The sequence below is a fragment of the Lissotriton vulgaris genome, chromosome 1_1 (genome assembly GCF_964263255.1).
Source record: "Lissotriton vulgaris chromosome 1_1, aLisVul1.2, whole genome shotgun sequence".
NCBI classification, from domain to species: domain Eukaryota; kingdom Metazoa; phylum Chordata; class Amphibia; order Caudata; family Salamandridae; genus Lissotriton; species Lissotriton vulgaris.
This window is the reverse complement of record NC_141685.1, coordinates 136,212,375-136,227,588: the sequence shown is the minus strand read 5'-3', so window position 1 is coordinate 136,227,588 and position 15,214 is coordinate 136,212,375.

The window sequence follows — 15,214 nt, the reverse complement described above, 5'->3', positions numbered from 1 at the left end:
CCTGTGGACTCAGCCAGGAATCTTGGATTCTGATTCAACAACGAGTTATCCTGTAAATCTCAATTCAACCAGGTTTCTTCAGCGTGTTTCGGTAAATTGCACATGATTCGCAAATTTCTCCCTTTTCTCCCTCGGGCATCTCGCCGGACCATTGTTCACGCCCTGATCACCTCAAATCTGGACTATGCAAACAGTCTGTACGCTGGGAGTCCTGCCTCCCTGATCAAACGCTTACAGATTGTTCAGAATGCGGCGGCCAGGTTAATCGATAACATCCCAAATCGCCACTCGATTTCTCTCCAACTGAAGAAGCTTCACTGGCTTTCAGTGACCAGGCGCATTCAGTTTAAGTCACTGGTTGTGGCTTTTAGAGCAATGCAGGGTCAGGGACCGGCCTACCTTAGAGCTCGACTTAGGCATGCTCAGTCTAACCGCTCACTCAGATCAAACTATCTCCGCCTTTTGGTGACTCCCCGTTTTCGCTGCTCCAGAATGGGTGGTAGAGCTTTCGCAGTGATCACGGCCAAAGCCTGGAACAGCCTGCCAATGTCCTTGCGGATTGCTGAATCTGAATCTTTTTTTCGATGCCACTTGAAGACCTGGCTGTTTTACAACTCTTAGCCCTCTATGAGTACCCGCATCTGCCACCTATCTTAGCACCGGGAAACGCCCGCTGGGGGTAGCTGTGCGCTTTACAAGCTTCAAATAATAATAATAATATTAATGTTGATTCTGTAAATGACCTGAGTTTGACTCCATTCCACATTCCTCTTCATTGGAAGCTCAGCCTCTGACTTCCCTTTCTCTTCCTTCTTAATCCTCAACAACCAACGTACAAGTTTTGAAGAAGGTTTCCTTCCTCTTAACGCCTCAAACAGCATTCTACCTTTTATTGAATGACGTGTAATCTTGTACGATAACAACATACTTTGAAGAGCTTTCTTCCATGATAACCCAGACATAAGTGGCAATTGTATTGCCTCTTTGACAATTCTATTGAACCGCTCAACCTGGCCATTACTTTTGGGATAATCCAATGTCGCGCTTACATGATTAACGCCACACTTTTACAAAAGCGACTGCATCTTACTTGATGTAAGCTCCACCCCATTATCAGACACCAACGACTCTGGTACACCTACACTGGAAAAAACATCCTCCAAAAAAATCAATCAATAACCACCTCCGTGGTCACACTGCCATCCATATGAACTTCCGCCCACTTAGAGTAATGCCCAATGAGAACAATGGCATATGCCTCCTTGGATGGTAACGTGGTAAATGGCCCCATAATATCATTTGCTACTTTCAACCATGGCCCATCAGATAGATTTACTGTTTGCAAAGGGACCACCACTGGTTTAATCACTTTGTTACTTGACTTGCATGCATTAGATTCCCTCACCCAAAGATCCACCAATACCATCCAAACCTGGCCTCCAAATGTCTTCTTAAACTTTCCACCTAATGCTTAACATCCTCCAATGGCCTTCATTTCTTAACTTGATGATGCTCTTGTGCTTCCCAATAGGAGGTACAAACCTATCTCCTCTTAGGACAATACCATTACAAAAGGATAATTCCTCCTTTTTCTTCCAAAATGTGTTAAATTTAGCTTGCAATTGCCATTCCAAAGGCCACCCATTTACAATTTTTTTTTACACCTTGCAGCACCACATCTTTTTCCATTTCCTTTATCCATTTCAACTCTTACAACTCCAACCCATTCGCCACATCTCTGTTCCTACAACACATCACATCTTCATACATGTACGCCACATCACGTCCACTCTCATCCATTTCCTGTGCTTTTCACGATTCCACTAGTAACTGTGACAACCCATCAGCAACACAAGTATTTGTGTCTGGAACACATTCAATATCATAATAATACATTTGCAACTTTGAAGCCAAGCGTGCTAACTGTGGTGTTAGATTTTTCCTACTTCCTGGTTTTGAAATATTCGCTACAGACTTATGTTCCGCACAGATTCCCAATTTCCTGCCCCAAACATACATCCTGAAACACTCTACAGACCAAGTTGGAGCGAGTAATTCTTTCTCTATCACTGAATAATTTATGTCGGCTTGTGTCGGGGTCCAAGATGCATATGCAACCACCCACTCATCCTCCTTTTGTGATAGAACAGCTCCTACTCCGTAACCACTGGCATCCACAGATATATTAAATCCAATCCCATGGCACATTTACAACCTCATTCTTGATTGCTACAAACTCCTCCTTGCCAACAACCAAATGTTGCATTTTTCTTTAATAACGCTCATAAATTTTCCACCTTCGAGACATAATTTTTCTCAAAATGGGAATTAAACTCTGTGAGCCCCAAAAAAGACATTAATTGTTCTTTAGGCTTGGGCTCTGGAGCATTCACGATAGCTTCAACATGACTGATTGTTGGACGTACGGCTTCCTTAGATATAATGTGCCCCAAGTATTCCACCTGCCGTTTTCCAAAACCACATTTCTCTTCCTTCACACTCAGAACATTTTTCATTAGAGCCTGTAAACCCTCCTTCAATGTCCCATCATGCTCTTTTTTGTCCTTTCCAAATATCAAAATTTCATCCTAAACACCTTCCCACCGGTTATGCCTGATAATACTCTGGACATCTCCCTCTGAAAATCAGCAGGTGCACCTGCCGGCCGTAAAGGCATTCTTCTATACTGGATCCTGCTTTCAGTTGTTATAAAAGCTGTGCAATGCCTAGAGTCTGGTATGCGCTGGCCAAATCAATTGTAGTGAATAGAGTAGCCTCCCTGTGAGTCGTTGACCTGGTATATGCTGTCCACTCATTAAAGTGGGCACCTCGCACCAGTCCAAACAGCCCTTAGGCTGATTTAAGAGGTCAAAGATAACCTTAGAAAGCTATCCAAGTGGTAGCTGTGGAGAGCAGCCCTCAGGCTTAGTCTTGAAGGAATGTTAAGCAACTTGTTTTACCAGAATGCAATCTTGTTGTATTAATTAAATGAAAGGAGAACCACACAGTAGTTATAAAAATATCTATTATTTATATAACACTCTCTAGTACGGCACAATATATTCTACACGTAAATATTCACAAAGCAAACAATACTGTAGCACAGAAACAATAGTAAGTAGCATTGAAAGACAGTGAGCCCAGAGAGGGACCAAACCATGTACTAAAATAGTGGTATAAGAAACACAACTCGAGTCAAGACAAGGTCTAGAGTAAGTAGAATCGCTGGGACCCCAAGGAACCACTCAATGTGAGTAAGTGGGAACCCCCACGGAAGACAGGTGCAGTGTCGGAACACGACTGCGTGCTAAGTACAATTCTATGGGGAAGTTGGGGTTGATGTTCTAAGGTTTAAGTACCCTTCCAAGTTTGCTTCAAAGCAACCCAGTGGAAGGTAGGAGGTTGGAGAGCCACCCCATCTGTGGATTATGTAGTACCAGAGTTACCTATCCCAGGGAAGCCGGGTGCATAGGTCTGAAGTGGCGTTGGAAACCTCAGTCGATCTCAATGGGAGACTTCAAAGAAGAGTCACTGCTGGAAGGATGAAGAATGTCCGGTGGAATCCAAACGTGTATTCGGGATGAAGTGTACCTGAAAGCAGAGGGGACTGAGTCTGGGTCACTGGGAGTGACCAGGGGCTCGGTATACGAATGCCCACCGATGTCGGGTGCTTCAGGTGCGTTGACGGTGTTTTTGAATCTGCGCCACAGGGACCCATAGATGTTGAAGACAACCAGGAGCCGGATGCAAGCTGTCCCATAAAGGATGTCAAATGCTTGGGGGTCGGTGTCCTGCATGGCCACCAACAAGCCTTGGCAATGGCAACCCACACAGAAGGTCAAGAAGAGTAATGGTTTGGACCAGCAAAGTAGTAATAATCGTGCATACATACATGTGAATACATCCCTGTATAGAGGCACTCCACTGGGTTCAACAAAAAGACTCCCAAAACAATGTTCATAAGCTTTATCCAAGTTTATATGAATTTTTCGATTTCATTAGATATTGTCAGAATATCATATGTTTAATGCGATCATCATAGCATCATTTTTGATGGTTACATGTGTTACTTTAACTCCAATGCATTTCGGGCTAGGCGGCCCTTTTTCAAGGAGTTTTACAAAATGAAAAAGGTATTGCCATCAATTTACACTGATCGTGTACTAATTCAGTGAATAATCCATGTGCTGGGTTAAAAATGGTGTGTGGTACATGCAAACACTTGGAGTGATGGTGATTAATATATTCATAAAAGACATGAAGTGTATACCATCGGAGAAAATCATGAAAGAAAATACCAACGGTCACCAAAAATACGTAACGTGAAAATATAAGTGTGAAAAATAAAGGTACCAGAACCCCAATATAAAACGTACGCGAGGTAACAGAAAAAGGTGTGTGGTGATACGAACGGTGATGTGAACGAAAAAAAATCACGTGCTGTGATTAATAAAGTTATCGCTAGGTGAGGTGAAATAAAAAATAAAAAATGAATAAATAAAAGATAAGTGAGTTACCACAAGACAAATGTAAACACGGTTCAGAAAAAACTCAACAATGCATGTTAATAAAAATAAAATAACCTGATGAAACATAATGATAAACAATAATGGTAAACAAGTCGCTACAAAGTTGTAGTATCAGAAAGCCACAAGCGTAGTTCAAAAGCCAGATGGATGGTAAATCTAACCAAATGTTATAGATAACAGCTAAATTCGATTCTGTCATTGAGCCCAAAGGGCTTAATCGATTGTAGGCGGTAAATCCATGACATCCCTCGTTGTAATAGGAATTTTCGATTGTCTCTGCCTTCAGTTTTTTGGATGATGACCAGCAAAGTCCAGGAGATTCACCACAGGAAGGGGAGTCAGGGCAAGCCTGGAGCAACTAGGGAAGTGTAGGAACTATGGTCTCCAATCCCACAGGGGGTAGCTTGGCGCGAGCAGATAGGAACCAGAAAGCTTAGGTGCAAAGTGACCATACAGCACACACATCCACTGAGCCAGAAAACGCATACAATAATGGACACCACACCAGTGAGGTTGATTAGAATCAATAAGCTTCATCTAGGTCAGAATTCAGATTTGGCAAGTCATTCAGGGCAATTAATAATCAAGGTAGCAATGGAAACATTTCATGTGTACTAAAGGCATTCAGGAAATACTGCATTAGGCAGGAGCATAAAACACTTCACTATGCAGGAGTAAAACACTTCATTAAAGGTCAGGCAACATCTCATTATGTAAAGCAACCATTTCATTATAGAACTGTAGGCATTTAGTCAACATTTCCTTATGCAGGAATAAGCAGTGAATTACCCTTATTAATCAAGCATAAACATTTCATCCGGCCTAGAATAAAAAGGTCATCAGGCCAGGATAAACATTTCATTAAACGTGGGAAAACCAGTTCATTATGCGTAGTAAAACCATTCCATGAAGCATTGGAAGAACATTTCATTGAGCATCAGAGAAACATTACATGAAACATAGGTTCAACCCTCCCTTAAGCGTAGGGAAAGCATTCCGGCCAGCAGGGGGGCTCCGACCCTCCCGCGGTATACACGCTATTAGGGGACCGTTCCCGGGCCTCCTTCCGTTTCCTCCGGCCTCGGGACCAGACTTGAGCACAGTGCGGACGGCAGCAGGACGAGCCCGGGCCTCTCTCTCGGCCTTGCCTGGGCCCGAGAACCAATCACCAGGGCTGAGGGGAGGCGCGCCCGCGGCCGCCAATGGCAGCGTGGCTAGCGGGAGCGTCACAGACTCTCCTCCAATCGCTGGGCAATGAAGGCGGGGGCGCGGCTGATGACGCGGCGCCCCGTCACGTGGTTTGGGTGTTCCCGGCTTCGCAGCCTAGTGCGGCCTAGTGCGCCCTTCTCGGGAGCAGCGGCGGCCCTCTCCTGGGTCCGAGGCTGCCAGGGGTGACGCAGATGGCCGAGGAGTCCAGTACAAGCGGCGCGGGGGTCGCGGCGGTATGTTTAGCCCTGCCACAGCACGTCCCAGCCTCGGCGGTTCGGGGGAAGCGGTGGTCAGGTTGGCGCCTCAGGGAACACAGCGCAAATGCGGGCAGACCAGTGCTGGGTAATTGTAGCGCATCGGGGCTCACAGCGCTCGAAGGGCAACAGCGCTTCAGCAGGCAATCAATCAATCAATCAATCAAGGCATTTATAGAGCGCACTACTTACCTGGAGGGTCTCAAGGCGCTTGGGGGGGGGGGTGCCGCTACTGCTCGAACATCCAGGTCTTGAGTTTCTTCCTGAAGGAGAGGTGGTCTTGGGTCAGGCGAAGGTCGGGAGGGAGGGTGTTCCAGGTCTTGGCGGCCAGGTAGGAGAAGGACCTTCCTCCTGTTGTCTCTCTTCGGATGCGGGGGACGGCGGCGAGGGCGTGGTTGGTCGATCGGAGGTGGCGTTTGGGAGCGTAGAAGTTGAGGCGGTTGTTGAGGTAGCTCGGGCCTTGGTCGTGTAGGGCTTTGTGTGCGTGGGTGAGGAGACGGAAGGTGATTCTCTTGTTGACGGGGAGCCAGTGCAGGTCTCTCAGATGTCCAGAGATGTGGCTGCTCCGGGGGATGTCGAGGATGAGTCTGGCTGAGGCGTTCTGGATCCGCTGGAGTCTCTTCTGGAGCTTGGCGGTGGTTCCGGCGTAGAGGGCGTTGCAGTAGTCCAGTCGGCTGGTGACGAGGGCCTGGGTTACCGTCCTCCTGGTCTCGGTAGGGATCCACTGGAAGATCTTCCGTAGCATGCGTAGGATGTTAAAACAGGACGCGGAGACGGTGTTGAATTGTCTGGTCATGGAGAGGGAGGAGTCCAGGGTGAAGCCCAGGTTGCGTGCGTGGTCTGTCGGTTTGGGTGCGGTGCCCAGGGCGGGGGGCCACCAGGAGTCATCCCAGGCGGAGGGCGAGGAGCCCAGGATGAGGACTTACGTCTTGTCTGAGTTCAGTTTCAGGCGGCTGGTCGTCATCCACTCGGCTACGTCTTTCATCCCTTCGTGGAGGTTGGTTCTGGCGGCGGCGGGGTCGTTGGTCAGGGAGAGGATCAGCTGGGTATCGTCGGCGTAGGAGATGATGTTGAGGTTGTGTTGGCGTGCGATGGCCGCAAGGGGGCTCATGTAGACGTTGAAGAGGGTGGGGCCGAGCGAGGAGCCCTGAGGAAAGCCGCAGATGACTTCCGTGGCTGCAGATCTGAACAGTGGTAGGCGGACTCTCTGTGTCCTTCCAGCGAGGAAGGAGATGATCCACTTCAGTGCCTTCTCCTGGATTCCGGTGTTGCTCAGGCGCTGCACTAGGGTGCGGTGGCAGACAGTGTCGAACGCCGCGGAGAGGTCTAGGAGGATGAGGGCCGCTGTTTCACCGTTGTCCAGCAGGGCTCGGATGTCATCGGTGGCAGCGATGAGGGCGGTCTCGGTGCTGTGGTTGGCTCGGAAGCCAGACTGTGAGGGGTCGAGGGATCCATTCGTCTCGAGGAAGGCGGCCAGCTGCTTGTTGACGGTCTTCTCGATGACTTTGGCTGGGAACGGGAGGAGCGAGATGGGGCAGTAATTCTTGAGTTCGGTGGGGCCGCTGTTAGTTTCTTTAGTAGAGCGCTGAGTTCGGCGTGCTTCCAGCTCTCAGGGAAGGTGGCGGTGTCGAAGGAGGAGTTGATGATGTCCCGCAGGTGGGGTGCGATGACAGCGTCGGCCTTGTTGAAGACGTGGTGGGGGCACGGGTCGGTCGGGGATCCGGAGTGAATAGAGTTCATCGTGCGGATGGTGTATTCTGTGTTGATCTGGGTCCAGGCGCTGAGGGTGGTGGTGGGGGGCGTTGGTGCGGTCGTTGGGAGCGTTGTTTGTGGGCTGAAGCTGTTGTGTATGTCCGCGATCTTGTTGTGGAAGTAGGAGGCGAGGGAGTTGCAGAGGTCTTGCGACGGGGTGATGTCGTTGTTTCCGGCGTTGGGGTTGGAGAGCTCTTTCACAATGTTGAAAAGTTCCTTGCAGTTGTGTGCGTTGTTGTCCAGCCGGTCCTTGAATGCTGTTTTCTTGGTGGCGCGGATCAGTTGATGGTGCTTCCGGGTGGCGAGCTTGAGGGTGGTCATGTTGTCCGGTGTTGGCTCCCTTCTCCAGGCTTTCTCGAGGGCTCGGCAGTTCTTCTTGGAGCTCTTGAGTTCGTCGGTGAACCATGGTGCCTTCTTGCTGCCTGGTCTGCTTGGCGGGGTCCTCAGTGGGGCGAGGTCGTCTGCGCAGTTGCTGATCCACTTTGTGAGGTTGTCGGCGGCCTGGCTGGGGTTCGCTGAGCTGGCGGGAGGGTGCTGGCTCAGGGAAGCGGCGAGCTGGTCTGCTGTGATCTTGTTCCAGTTTCTTCGAGCAACCTGTTGCTGTTGGTGGTGGATCGTGGATCTTCTGAAAGTGAAGTGGACGCAGCTGTGGTCCGTCCAGTGGAGTCCGGTGGCGTGGCTGAAGACGATGTCCTTGCTGGATGAGAAGACAGCGTTGAGTGTGTGTCCGGTGAGGTGGGTGGGGGTGGTCACCAGCTGCTTGAGTCCGAGGTTGGCGAGGTTGTTAAGCAGGGTGGTGGTGTTGCGATCGTTGTTGTTCTCCAGGTGGAAGTTGATGTCCCCCAGGAGGATGTAGTCAGCGGATGGGAGGGTGTGCGGGCTGATGAAGTCGGCGATGTCTTCGCTGAATTGTGTGCGTGGTCCCGGGGGTCGGTAGATGAGGGTGCCTCTGAGGGTGGTTCTGGGGTCCGTGTGGATCTGGAAGTGCAGGTGTTCGGCGGTTGTCAGGGTGTCGTCTGTGTTGGTCGTGATGCGGATAGTGTCCCTGTAGATGATGGCGATGCCTCCTCCCGTCTGGTTGCCTCGGTCTCTTCGGGTGATCTTGTAGCCCCCTGGTATGGCGATGGTGATGTCGGGCACTGAGGAGTTGTTCATCCAGGTTTCCATGAGGAAGGCGACATCAGGATCTGTGGTGTCGAGGAGGTTCCAGAGTTCGATGATGTGTCTGTGGACGGAGCGGGCGTTGAGTAGGATGCACTTGAGGTGGTTGCTGCTGGTGATCGGCTTGGCGGGTGCTGGTGCGGGGCAGGACCGGATGCAGGAGAACTTGCAGGCGTGACAGCTGAAGGGTCCGTGGGTTCGTCTCGGGGTGGCTCGGTAGCATCCCGGGATTCGTCCGGTGTTGAGTGCGCTGAGGGTGGCGGCGTCGTACATCCGGCGGGTGGGCTGGTGTCCTCGGGGGCCAGGGGTCCTGGCACTGGGCGCGGTCCAGGGGACGGGCGCAGACGGGCTTACCTTTGGCGCACCTTCGGCGCTCAGTCGGCGCTCCCGCTGCGCGCGTCCGCTGCGCGGTCGCTCAGGGGGCGTCATAAGAAGGGGGACGGGAGGGCGGGTCTGCTGGGCTGGGCGAGCGGCTGGGCCAATGGGCCGGTGGTGGGCGGGGCCGCAGGGGGGCAGCGGCGGGAAAAAGTGGCGAGCGGCCGGCTCAGCTGTGGCTGGGCCGCTCGGGGGTGCTGGGGGGCGACGGAGTCGGCAGGCAGGAACAGCAGGCGAGGCGGCAGGCAGGATCAGCAGGCGAGCAGATGAGGGGGCAAGGGGGTGACCCGGCCTCGAGAGGCACAGTGGTCACTCCTGCGGCTACCAGGCTCTCCCCTTAAGAAGGGGGACGGCAGGGCGGGTCTGCTGGGCTGGGCGAGCGGCTGGGCCAATGGGCCGGTGGTGGGCGGGGCCGCAGGGGCCAGCGGCGGGAAAAAGTGGCGAGCGGCCGGCTCAGCTGTGGCTGGGCCGCTCGGGGGTGCTGGGGGACGACGGAGTCGGCAGGCAGGAACAGCAGGCGAGGCGGCAGGCAGGATCAGCAGGCGAGCAGGTGAGGGGGCAAGGGGGTGACCCGGCCTCGAGAGGCACAGTGGTCACAAGGTGCAGGGATCCAGTGTTTCTGCAGGGGCACAGAGGGGAGCGATGGAGGGGCAGCACAATTCACTTGGGCAGGACAGGCAGTCCAAGTAGTTAGGGAGTTCAGGATGCTAGCGCTGGAGGGGGGTAAGCGCTTAGCAGGCAGTCCAGGACCACACAACAGTGGCAGGTCAGTAGAGGGGCCCAGGTGGAACCAAGGAGCGCACGGGGGTGACACAGCGCCAATACCTGGTTGATCCCCAGTGGTCCTGGTGGCACAAGTAAGTAGTCTTCTCAGCGCGTGGTGGTTCCTGCGCACTTTGGAAGCAGTTTCTTGAGGGGGGTTTGAGTTGGAGGCTGATGTCAGGATGGTGTCAGCAGGTCACTGCAGGTGGTCCCTGGGTTCCCCTCCCACTGGGCCAGACCAGTGGGCTAGATCAGGGTCCCTCACTCAGCTTGGTGGGCAGCGCCTAAGCCCTGTCACCCCCAGTGGCATAAGTCCCCCTCTAGGCCCTACCGCCTAAGTCTCCTGCGTAGGTTCCCCCAGGTCAGTGATGCCCCAACTGACTAAAAAGTTTCCCTCCTTTCCTTATATATGCCCAGGTCAGGTGACCACACTCTAAGGCGGCAAAAGCATACCCCTCCCCTGTTCTGGAAGGTTCCAGAAGCTTCCCTAGCCTAGCTATGGGAGAAAAAGGCGGGCTGGTGTTGCAACAGTATCTAGGGTCCCAGCCAGCTCCTGGCAACTAGGATGCTACTAAGAAGACCACTCTGCAGTAGCAGGGGCCTGTGGCAGCCATGTTGGAAGAAGAAAGCACCTGCACCTTAGCATTGATTAGCAATGGGAAGGCGCTCGGAGACCTAAGGCCAACGAAAAAGAGGGTGGGAAAAATAAGGCAAGGGTGAAAAAAACATGGAAAGACCACCCTAGGGCTGACAGGTCTAACAGGAAGCCAATGGAAAAGAAAGTTGACCCTCAAGTGGATTCACAGGCCAGAGCCACAGGAGTCATGAGAGGACCTCAGGTGGATTCACAAGATGACAGTCCATGGAGCACTCAGTGTGAGGAGGACAAAGATCTTGGTAAGAAATGTGCCCAGAGATTGGCGCTATCAGTAGCCCAACACACTTCTCTGGCAACAGCCAACAAGCACATGCACTTGCAAAAGTATGCAGTGCACAGGGTTCAGGTTTCGCAGCCCCTACAAGGGATTCTGACCTGAAACGTGGTGAAAGGGCACCTTGGGCCTTAAGAGATGTAGGGACCAACCTCCTGTGTTGCTGGGATATTTGGAGTCCATAGGAGCTCAGGAACAGCCGACTGGTACTTTGGGATGTGGTGCCTGTGGATGCAGGGGTGTGACTTCCTCCCTCCAAGGGAGATGTCTTTAGTTGTCCTTGATGCTCCACAGGTCCTGCACAGATCCTGTATGGTGCACGGGCACAGACAATGCAGCAGACTGAGTGGGAGATAAAGTCGGGCCCAAGCAAAGTCCATCGAAGTCCAAGTGTCCAGACGGTCGAAGTTCAGTGGTTTCTGGTTCAGAATCTTGTCCACGTCGAATCTATGGTCCTACAGCCAGGTAAGCCCCTTTGTACCCACAGGAGAGGGTTGGACAGATTCTGGGGATCCTCCCAGGGGGGTCTGGACAGTGGGGAGGATACTCCTCTGTCTTTTGTCCAGTATCGCACCAGAGTGGGAGCCATTAGCTCCCAGAACTGGTTTGAGCTGGACTATGCACAGGGACACCAAGTGTGCCTCTTGTGCAGACTTTCAGACACTTTGGAAGTGCACCCACCAAACCCCAATACCAAATCCTGTCTGATGGTCACACCTCCCTGTGACAGGATGCCTATTGTTCTGCCATCCCCTGCTCGAGCTTGGCTCAGCAGCAGGAGGGCAGAAATGTGTCTCTGGTTAGCAGCAACCATTTTGTGCTGTCCGGTTCGAGAAGGCTGGTACCAGGAAGACCCGGGACCCCACAAAGCTCGCTTCAGAGGGGTGGAATCATACCTCCCACACCGGTTACTGGGGTGGAGGTAGGATTCCAAGCTATTTGATACCAAACATGACATGGTTTGTTGCAGCTGTTTTCGAGATAGCATCTTGGGCACGCATATGATGCACCTCTACGTATATGTTTGGTTGCTAGACCAACAGCCCGGGAGAATGGTCTCCATAGGCTGCATGGGTGCTCTGTTTATGCAGGGGCACCCTCTCACGTAAAACCCAGCACCCTGCCTTCAGGATTGTCAAGGCCTGCTATGAGGTGACTGATAGGTTTTAAGTGTAGTGACCTATAGATATAGTAAACCTATATCTTTCGTAAAATTTTACACAGGCTGCAATGGCAGACCTGTAGTTCCATTTTTCATGGCCTCTCATGGGTGGCATAATACATGCTTCAGCCCATGAGAGGCCTCTGGGGTACCTATGCCCTGGTGTACTATATACTAGGGACTGCCAAGGGTACCCCAGTATCCAATCTGGAGTGTACCTAGTACATATCATAACAGCTTTAAGGAGAAAACAGATAGACTGTGGTCCTTATTATCAGGATCCCAGTCAGACCAGTCAAAAATCAGCACAGCACCAGCAAAAAGGGAGACTACAAATATCGGCGGGGACATAGACCCGCAATGACAAACACTGGCCACGCATAGTGATACAGCACGGCAAATGCCCATGGTGGGTGATGAATCGAGAGGACTCAATAAGCGACGATCCGCTGAGGGGCTGGGTGACGTGCTCCCAATATAGGGCTGCGGTGGGGGCCAGGGGCTGCGCAAACATCCCGCTTGGGACCCCTTCTCTCTAATGCACTGGATTTGCGGCAGTCTGAGGCAATTCTGAGCATAAACAAACTATGCTAAGAGCTGCGCCTAGGACTAAAATTCAGGGGTAACGCTAACGCAACTTTAAACATCGCAGCCCATCGCGGGAAAATAACCCTGTGTTAATGTAGAATTCACAACCCGGCGGTAGCATGCGATAGTCTGCCAAAAGCGCGGCCAATGTCAGCGATACAACCACCCTGACGGAGATAAAAACACAAACCACAACATCGGAAAGCGTGAGATGAGCCCATTCGCTTTGAGGAAAGCAGGGATAAACACCGCCAGGACCGCGAAACACATGGCAGGCGGGAATAAGCACAACAAAAGCCTGAAAAAGTAAGACAGACCAAATAGAAAACAACTGCCAAACACAATGGAGGCAACCTGAGCCAGCAGACAACCCCACCAAACCCATTGGCAACAAAACATTGTGCATTGGAGGCCATCTTGGACAAGATGAATGCAGCCTGAAAGCGGAGGAGGAGAATGGCAGAAAACAAGAACTGCAGAAATGATGCGAAAGATGCCAATAACAAGAAGGCAGCAATGCACACTGGAGGTGGGAGTCCAGCGCCACACCAGGAGCTGGATGACATGGAGGAAATGGTGTCCACCACATCAGTCTGGAGACGGTGGCAAGACTCGGGGACAGGAAACTCCACCAAACAACAGACACAACAGCAACAGGGAGAGGAACCAGCAGGGACTGGGGGAAGGGGGGAGGTGGGCACAATGGCACACATGCATACCTAAGCACAGCACAACTGCAGACAAACCATGGCCAAGAGTAACAAAACCAACCAGGAGCACAAGTCACACAACACTGCAATGTCACACCACTGAACAAGCACAGAAGTGAAGACTACACCACCTGAAAGGAAGAAGGGTGAGCCACATCAGAGCAGAATGAATATCTCACACACAATGCAGCACACACACATAGTAAGCAAAGCACCCCAACATCGAACACAATGTGGTACAAACATCCACTTGTGCACAAACAAACACAGGACACAAGTGCACCCGCCTGTGGCCGCAACAGGCATAGCACGAAACAAGGACATGATAATGCCCAAGTACAAACACACAGTCCTGATGGTGTAGTAATGCACGTATGGCAGGAAGCCAGAGTCTGTGACACACACATTGGCATACAAATCAAGAAACAACACCGTTGGAGACAAGTGAAAGTGCAGAAACTTTATCAACAAGTGCAAGTCAGTACAGCCAAGAGAAGTGCCACAATATGTAGACAACAGCAGCAGCATGTCTGAATGAGGAAGGAGAACCTAGACAACACAAGTCAGTGCCAACCCACGTTGGTTGTCCGCGCCTGGAATATGAGTCCTGGCCAATGCAACCATGTCCACTGTCATCTTGGGACAGGTGACCATACCCACAACATGCAACCATGTGTCAGGACACACGCAATGGCTCACATCCAGTTGTGGCTGCAGATGCCTTGTCAGTCGCCCATGAACGTGACTGCAGCTGCGTAGGCCAACATCTCCAATGAGCGATTGTCGTCCACCACATCTGACATGTTGCCGACGTAATCCATTAGCTCACCCGGACAGATGTGCTGACTCCAACCACTGAACCCAATGTGCCCCAAAGCCCAATCGGGTAGTGGCTCAATGTGCTCCCTGCACACTACAACTTGTGCAATCTCCCAGGTCCAGTTTTCAGCCTGTATGCCAAGCATCCATGCATGCCATAAGCGGTCATCCTGGTGACACTCCTGGTCGTGGGCCAACAGGGGGTTCACACACATCTAGTAATCCAGGTCAGCTACTGTTACGTTGGAGAGGCAGACATCAATGGGCCACTCGAATATGCACGAGCGACAATACAACAGAGGCTGCACGCAGGTGATGTGCGCAAAGCGGATGTTCAGCCGGTAACTGATCAGCAACCCTGCCAACGGCAGTGCCCCCAGTACATGCAGCAGGCATGCACGGTACAGCTCCACGTGACTGGAGTCGAGCATGTGTCCGGGATGGTCTGCCATTGCGTCAGTGGCTCTGCATGAAGCGGCACTGGCTTGCCCTGGGACAGTCTGGTGGATGAAATGGCACAGCTCGGTGCAATGAGCAGTGTCTGTGTGCAATGGGTGCAGGCCTTGGTTGGGGTGGGAGTACGTGTGAATGCCATTTCACGCATGGCAACTACGACCAAGGACTACTGTGTGTGGGATGTATACACGTTGGTCTCACGTCGGGCAGTGCATAGTGTGTGAGTCACAAACAAATGCTATTGTATCTGTCAGGGGGTGCTGGGCACATGCAAGTTCCTCTGTCAGTGGGTGCTGGGCACATACAAGTTCCTGCTCGGAGCTGCAGATGTGCTACCGCCTGACAGTACAGATAAAGGACCTTTCAACCCTACAGTAACTTCAACAGCTGCATGCAAACAGGAGACGTACAGAGGCCGGTCGTGGGTGTGGTGAGACGTCTGCGACCCTAGGATTCATGGATGACATACCCAGCACAATGCACATGAGCGGACTCACTGTGTGTC